The sequence below is a fragment of the Geotrypetes seraphini genome, chromosome 16, assembly GCF_902459505.1.
Source record: "Geotrypetes seraphini chromosome 16, aGeoSer1.1, whole genome shotgun sequence".
Taxonomy (NCBI): domain Eukaryota; kingdom Metazoa; phylum Chordata; class Amphibia; order Gymnophiona; family Dermophiidae; genus Geotrypetes; species Geotrypetes seraphini.
Genome location: NC_047099.1, coordinates 44714665 through 44723467, shown reverse-complemented (window position 1 = coordinate 44723467; position 8803 = coordinate 44714665). Strand labels below are relative to the sequence as shown.

Genomic DNA, 8803 nt, shown 5'->3' with positions numbered 1-8803 from the left:
TAATAGAGATTAAATGAAAGGAAAACTTGGGTTAAACCTGGTTATTCTAAACAGGAAAGAAGGTGGTTTTTGCCAATGATTAAATCAGGAGCATTGTGAACGATCAACACAAATGCCAGCTGGTGCCTTTTGCTCTAGATCTGAGGCTTTTTTCCACCTATTTAACAGAACCCTAATAGTAACTATTAAATTTATGGATCTGACGTCACTTAGAAAGAGTGTGATTGGGTTGGTTACAGTGTAGCGGGCATGGCTCTAGCTACCTTGCTGGGCAGACTGGATGGACCCTGGGCTTCTTTTTCAGCTGTCATTTATTGTGTTACTATATCAGGTTCAAAAAAATAAAAGAAAAAAACAAACATAGACTATGTGCCCACTAGGAAGAGAGAAAGTATATGCAAACCACTTGGTTCTACCACAGAAAGGCCATATATCAAATCTATAACCCTTTACCATTTTGAAGATTTTTTCATACTACGTGTTGCCTTCACATACTGTATGTTTAGTTGAAAGTGTAAACCACATAATCACCCTACAATCCTCTGTTGTATGTAGTTGAAAGTGTATACATCTCCAAAAACAGTCTACAAAAGAAAGCTTACAATACGAATTGACCTTGTTAGTGCTGAGGAAATATCTCATCTAGGTTCAATTTCCTTCCGGAAAACACACAGTGGTTTACTTTCTTCTGTTTTACTTTTCTCCTTTCTTGTGGTCTGATTCATTTGAAGTTTCAAATGTAAGCTCTGTGCTCAATGGTTGGAGCACATGCTGTCATTTCTAAACTGAACATAGCCCTCACAGGGTTAATTTTTTAAATGGAATCCAACTCCTCCCAGTGACATTTTGGTTTTAAAACCATAGCAGAAGGCAAGAGCGAGGAGTGAGGACGCTTGGAGACTGAAGCTACTACGTGACTTTTGTGAAGATATTTACTGGAGAAGACAATTTGCCATTTTCAGAAACACACTTTTTGTCCAGTGTGTGGGAAGTGTAAGTTTTTTTTCATTGTTTCTCAAAATAGGCTTCAATCATAAGTTCTGAGCCAGGGTAGCCTGTGTGTTATAACCTTATATATTACATCTAGAACATGCTCTATAAAAACAATATTCAACCAGGAGAGCTTACCAAGGACATGGATGAAAGCTTCAACAAAGTGAACAAGCAGAAAATCAGACAATTTTCAAGTAGAATTATATTACATCTTAAGGGGTACGTTTTCATAGGTTAGTCAGGTTGTTCACATTGATTTAGTGGGATGTATTAACTGCCATTACGAGGGGGTGATAAAAAATTCTTAGCTCAACCAAAAAGAGAAAGATGTGGATAGGGTTCAATCAGTAAACTGAAACAAGGTCAAAACATAGAATTTTATTTCTGAAAATTACTAATACTACCACTATGAATGATTTTAATGTGCTAGCAGATGCACACAGCACTGTACAGAGTCACAAAGAAGACAGTCCCTGCTCCAAAGAGCTTACAATCTAAACAGTTTAGGGGACAGGGTTAATCTACTGGCTGGGTTGGTGGGCAGTGGGGAGGATTGAAGGCTATATCAAAAAGATGGGTTCATATATAAAATAAGAGACAAACTAAAATCTTAAAATCTGTTTAATTAAACAATTTCTTCTCTTCAAATATTAGCTAACAATTCACAGAAATGCATAGATATTGAGATTTTTTAACTTGCCCCCACAGTCTTTATGAAGAACATGACTGACCATTTTCATAGCCATCCTCTGGACCGACTCCATTCTTTACCATTTTTTTAAATGGATGTTGGAGCAGATGACTAAATTAACACTTAACGAAATAGATAACACTCTTTTCATCTACAGTGGCAAAATAACGTTCAGAATTTGGGTGGTTGGACTAAGAACTTTTCAGCAGCCCCTGGCATGAAGACGTTAGGGGTTGTGTAAGTCAACAAGTGTGCACAATACTAGAATTTCAGCAGCCTCAAAACACTTGCATGTGTTCAATACAAACCCAAAATTAGCTGCCCAAGAAGGGGCATTTGGGCAGGTACTGTATATAGGGGACACATCAACCTTTCCATATAACTTGTATTTGAAAATCAAGTTTGTTTTACGAGGGGCTTTCGATCATTTGTCTACCTGAGTATGAAAGAAAGTAGCTTGCGTGTTGTGACACGTCTCAAGGTTACTCATGCACAATTGCAACTCAGTGTGAGTCTAACACTCCATGAGACAGGATGTCAGGAGGGTCCTCATGCCAATCAAATAAGAAACTGCTAGATTTGGAGCACCGTTCAGGGATAAAAATTTCTCACAAAAGAAGGGAAAAAGCCAAAGGAGATCCATGAACGCATGGTATATGTATATGGTATATGGTGAATCTGCCCCATCATCCTACAAAGTCAAATTTTGGAGCAAGAAGTTGAAGTATGGTAGAGAGTCCACTGAAGATGGCCTGTGGAAATCAATTTCTTTTTTGAGCCCATCCTCCCAAAGGGTTACAAATCAGGTACTCAAGCATTTTTTCTATCTGTCCCATCAATCTATCTAATGTACCTGGGACAGTGGAGGATTAAGTGACTTGCCCAGGGTCACAAGGAGCAGTGAGGGATTTGAACCCACAACCTCAGGGTGCTAAGGTTATAGCCCTAACCACTATGCCACACTGCCCTAATCCTGCCCAAGGCATGCCCTCACCTTCAAATTTAGACAAACCGCTTAGAAAACAAGTGTTTCAGAAATGGCAATTTGGACATTTTAGCAAATAAAGCTCCCAAATGCCACTTTATGCCGTTTTAAGGTATTTTATTCTTTTGAAAATCAGCCCTAGAGTCTATTTGCTTACTAAGCCACGGTAGAGATTTCAACAGTGGCTCAGAGTGCTAAATTCTCCAATGCTGCGTCAACGTTCATAGACTTCCTATGAGTATCGGAGTAGCGAATTTAGCACCCCGAGCCACGGTAGAAGCCTCTACCACAACAGAGTAAAAGAGGGCCTTATATATTTGTGCAATATCAAACTCTGATGAAGGGAGCAGGGCTCTTACAAACTTGTCGCATATCATGACTGAAGTGCTGAATCTTACTTTCTCCTATTCAACTAGACTAACAAACCAACCACTTGCCTTGCATTCATTGAAAACTTTTCCTGCTTTTAAGATGTCTTGACTAGCAATTTAAAAAAGCTACAATAGCTTTCCCTCACTCAGAAAGCTTTATTTTTCTCCGTCCCAAGTGTTCTGTGTTGTAGAAAAAGTCCCAATTTTTACTTTTCTGTTTGAAAGGGAATATTGGTTTTATTCAAGCTTATGTACTGTATAAGGGCTGGAGAAGAGCGTTTGGGTTCTTTTTCTTCATTTTGAATGCAGGATTTGAAACATGGTTTTGACTCTCCATTATAACCCATTTCTTATATTATACAATTTGGGCTGGATTCTTTGAACGGTGCCAGTGTCTGCCGATCACATGTCAATCATGCACCAGCGCTGTGTGTAGAATCGTGGCAGGTTTTTGTTTTTTTAAACAGGCACCTAAGTAATCCAAACTTTTAATACCCCGTCCTCTGGCAACGAGTTTCAGAGGTTAACTATTTGTATTAAAAGTATTTCCATGTAGCTTCATTCAGTGTCTCCTAGTCTTTGTACATTAGAACATAGGAATAGCCTTACTGGGTTAGACCAATGGTCCATCAAGCCTAGTAGTCCGTTCTCATGGTGGCCAATCCAGGTCCCTTGTACCTGGTCAAAATCCAAAGAGTAGCAACATTCCAGAAACCCAAAGAGCATCAAGATTCCATGCTACTGATCCAGGGCAAGCAGTGGCTTCCCCCAGGGCTTTCTCAATTACAGACTATGGACTTTTCCTCCAGGAAATTATCCAAACCCATCTTAAAACCAGCTGCGCTATCTTACCACAACCTCTGGCAACACGTTACAGAGCTTAACTATTTTCAGAGTGAAAAAATATTTCCTCCTATTGGTGGTGGAGACATAGACTGTGTCTGAATTCAAGAAAGCCTGGGATAGGCACGAGGGATCTCTTAGAGAGAGGAAGAGATAATGGTTACTGCAGATGGGCCATTTGGTCTTTATCTGCCATCATGTTTCTATGTTTATTTCACTGTTTTCCACATTAAATTCTGCCATGACTTTCCAGTCACAATGATAAATAATACCTTGGCTCTGTGCTGAAAATGTTTTCGTTATTTCTTCAGACTTGAGCTGAAATTAGGATTTTGCAGGAAGCTTTTCTAAGGAAACAAGTCTTTTCTAAGGAAACAAGTCTAAGGAAACAGTTGGCCGTCTTCTTGACCTTTGTAATCGCTAGGCACAGTTCAGAAAATAAATGCTTGAAGGAATCCAACTTTTACATTCCGATCCTTATAGTTTACTCTGATAAACTGTCACATAGGGAGCTGTTCTAAACAGATGCCAACATTTCTCTGTCCCCAATCTATGACATTTGGGGCAAATGTCCCATTTCAGCTGCACTTTATCACTGTGAAGCTCTCTGTTGTTGACAGAACAGTGGAAATACCTCACATTTCCTTCAGAGTATTTCTATCACAATGTTTTGACATGCCACTACAGAAGGTAGGGCCTGATTCTGTAAAGGACGTCTGAAACTTAGGGATCGTTTAGACGTCCAGCGGGACAACGCTGAGCCGATTCTCTAATGTGCGGACGTCCTATAGAGAATCATGCTCAGTGCTGCTGAGCAAGCCCAGACGCGTCTAACTACTTAGACGTCCTTTACAGATTCACCTTTTAGGCACCAGCAGTTACAAAGTGGAGAACTTTTTGATTTTTCTCAGACACGGCAGAACAAACACCTTATCCAGCACGCTTAGATCAAAAGACAATGGAATAAGGAAAACCCACAAGTCACGGAGCAAAGGGTCACAGAAAGGGCCAGTTACAGAGAACAACAGGGCCATATAGTTCATAGCATGTATATGTGGGTAGCACGCCCAGTTTTGAACCCTTGAAAAGCTGTTTCTAATCATAAATTCTATCCTTGGGTTGGGGCAAATATAAAGTAAATGGAGTCTTTTGTATGATCAATCCTTGCAAAACAAGATGGTGGAATTGTTAGTGGTTTGTTTTGGGCTTATTTCCTAGAGCATCTTAAGTTTTCAAGAAGACCAACTAGTAACAATTCCACCATTTCCTTGCACAAATGACTTAGCCTTCTTTGTTTAAATAACCTTAGGAAAAATACTTGTGTGAACCTGCCTGTGTTGAAACATTTGTTCGCAACTTGTCCAAGTTTCTATCTGACTGGCTTATGTTCCACTGTTGAAGGATCAAGGGCAGAAAAATGTATTATGAATCAGTGGATAAAAGTTAAATATAATAATGTACAATTCTTTCTTCTTGCTATTTATAGGAATTTTTCCTCAAGACATGACTCCTGATAAAGGTACTGCACTGCTAATCTCTTATAACTGTTTACAGAATCACAAAAGGAGGATTAGAACATAAGAACTGCTGCTGCTGGTCAGACCAGTGGTCCATCGTGCCCAGCAGTCCGCTCAAGCGGTGGCCCTTAGGTCAAAGACCAGTGCCCTGAGTCTAGCCTACCCTGCGTACGTTCTGGTTCAGCAGGAACTTGTCTAACTTTGTCTTGAATCCCTAAAGGGTGATTTCCCTTATAACAGCCTCCGGAAGAGCGTTCCAGTTTTCTACCACTCTCTGGGTGAAGAAGAACTTCCTTACATTTGTTCGGAATCTATCCCCTTTTAACTTTAGAGAGTGCCCTCTCGTTCTCCCTACCTTGGAGAGAGTGAACAATCTGTCTTTATCTATTAAGTCTCTTCCCTTCAGTATTTTGAATGTTTCGATCATGTTCTCCTCTCAGTCTCCTCTTTTCAAGGGAGAAGAGGCCCAGTTTCTCTAATCTCTCACTGTACGGCAACTCCTCCAGCCCCTTAACCATTTTAGTCGCTCTTCTCTGGACCCTTTTGAGTAGTACCATGTCCTTCTTCATGTATAGTGACCAGTGCTGGACGCAGTACTCCAGATGAGGGCTACATATTAGTGGGGCTGGTATCTATGAGGCTTATAATTCTAAATTGTATTGAAAAACGAGAACTACAACAGAAGGGTAAAACTATCCAAAAAGCAAAACAGAAAACTGTGGAGCTGATGTTCATGATGCAGGAATTTATTGAGTCAACATAAAGATGCAGATATATTCCACATTGACTTGGAAAGTACGGACCCAATACAGGCCGTGTTTCAACTAAACTATCTTCCTCAGGGGTCCCAAGGTATGAGGGTTAGAGTAAGGCAAATGTGGAATCTGGCAAAATCTGCAGGGAAATCTATTTTGAAGACTGTCTTTTGGCAAAACAAAACCGCCCTAGCGATGCCTGTGTTGGGTCTGTACTTTCCAAGTCAATGTGGATTCTATTGATTGAGAATATATCTGCATCTTTGCAGGGTATCCACAATGAATATGGTTAACTGAGACTTTGAAAACCCAACTGGCCAGGTGGTCCCTGAGGGCTGTGTTGAATACCACTGGTGTAGAGGGTCCTCTCCTTTTCTCTGTCTTCATGGTCTTTACTCTTGTCCCCTCACATGTTTGCATATACCACCACTGCTTCACAGCTGGCATCCAATTTTAGCTCAATTTCTATTCCTTATTCTCCTCTATCTTCATTTGTCTTTATGACCATCTATGGCCTTGCCTTCTCTCTGGAGTAACTTCTTGGGTATCTGCCAAACCTCTCGTAATATAATCCGACCTTGAACTGAATAGGCAAAAGTGGATAGAAAACATTTTCTTCTATTGATTATATATATTCTGAGGCTTATCCCAGAGGATCCCAGATAGATAAATTAATTGGATCTGTAGCCTATAATATTACTAGGCTGTAGATGTCCTCACACAAAAGCAGCAGCACTCTGGGATCTTATCTTAAAGAAATATACACTGTTTATATATTCAATACACAAGCACCCTGCTTCCATGAAAGTGCGGCAGAACACTCCTTCCTGGTATTTGCAGATACCACTATTACTATTCAACTTAACACAACATAGTCTATTCAAAGTTCATAAGTAACTGGAGCTTGAAACTTGATGATTCCTGGCTTGTCTACAGTCAAACTCTCTCTTGCAGTCTCGCAGAAGCGGAAATTAGATAATAACATAGAAGAGAGAGTCTCTGGAATGGACAATGATCTGATTAGGGTTACCAGATTTTATGTATGTAAAATACAGACCCATAGACTCGCCCACAGGCTCCATTATGCCCCTCCCGATATGATCTGCTTTTCAAAACCCGGACAAAGTGCCGGGTTTTGAAAAGCCATCTGGACACTCGACATGCCCTCTATAAAGAGGACATGTCCAGGTAAATGGATTTTTTTGTAACTTAAGTGGACTAAATTATTATGTGATTGTGATGTAACTGAAATCATTTTGTAACTGTATTGTCCATGAACTATTGTGAATGTTTTAACTGTTAACCGCTTAGTTATAGGCAGTCTAGAAATTTTAGAACTAAATATATAACTCTGTTGCTGATGTATACATAAAATCTCCTGTTTTGGTTGTAGATATATCCCAAGAAATTACCCAATACGCCCCGTCCCTTCCCTTGTTTAAAAGCAGACTGAAAACCCACCTTTTTGATATAGCCTTCAGTCCTTAACCCTACTCCTCTGCCCTCCGGCCCAGCCCAGCCAGCCTGCTGATTAATCGTTCCCCTTAACTGTATCCATGTCATCCAGTTTGTCTTGGCTGTTTAAATTGTAAGCTCTTTGGAGCAGGGACTGTCTCCTTTGTGACTCTGTAGAGCGCTGCGTACATCTGGTAGCGCTATAGAAATAATTAATTCCAGCATAGAATAGGATTTTTGTTTTTATAGGGGGGGGGGGCAAGAGACCAGCTTTCAATTCAGTCTGTTCCCAAACCATGGATTGAACACTGTGCAGATGGAAGAATCAGCATGAAATTTGTCCTCTTATTTCCTTTTTTTTGTTTCTTTTATTTTATAGCATGTAGCTACATTAAAGAGAATCGAAGGGATCTGGAAAGAGCGATGCGCAAAACCGCGGACCATGTAGCATACCTGCAGGACAGAATGTTTCTGGATGCCAGGGATAAAGAAGACATTATGAGCAGAGAAGGCACCGATCAAAATGTTCGACTTCTCGATATTGTTCTTCGCAAGGGCAACAATGCCAGCCTTGCTTTGTATGAATCCCTGAGAAACAATGAACCATACTTAACATCTAGGTGCACTTGTTGCTTTGTTTAAAGCCACTTTACCTGGCACCTGAATAAAAAATATTGCATTCTCCAGAGTTATATTTTGTCTTCATAGCTCTTGTTTCTTCCATACTGAAGGGAAATTCTGTACTTATTGGGTCACTGTCCTCAATGCAGGTACAAAACTACCTGTGGTCTTTGCTAGGGGGCATCTGATGAAATTACAGGGAAATACTTTTTTTTTAAACTAATAGGAGGAAATATTTTCTCCCTCAGAGAATAGATAAGCTTTGGAATGACAACAGCAGATCATGTAAATGGATTTAAAAAGAATTTGGAAAAGTCTATAGTCCATTTGGGGAGTAGAAATCTGAGAGGCTGAATCCAGCCTTTCCCCTTCTGAGCCCAGCGTGTCCTCCCCTCCGCACCGGCCCGATGATGCCACGTTGGAAAGTCCGCCAGCCTCAGCAGCGACTTGGCAGTGCTGTTCGTGGCTCCCCCTCCTGCCCTCCATCCACTACGGTCCACGCGGGTGAAAACAGGAAGCTGCGCGTCAATGGAGACAGACTGCAGCAGGCAAAAAGCAGGAGGAGGAGGAGC

General features: G+C 40.7%; 1 long non-coding RNA gene across 1 annotated transcript; it reads left to right on the top strand.

Moving 5' to 3' along the window:
* Positions 1 to 849: 849 nt before the first annotated feature.
* Positions 850 to 8302, top strand: LOC117349893. The gene is made up of 3 exons (XR_004537199.1): positions 850 to 993; positions 5370 to 5402; positions 7990 to 8302. It is a non-coding gene; the product is annotated as an uncharacterized LOC117349893 (long non-coding RNA).
* The last annotated feature ends 501 nt before the right edge of the window (positions 8303 to 8803 follow it).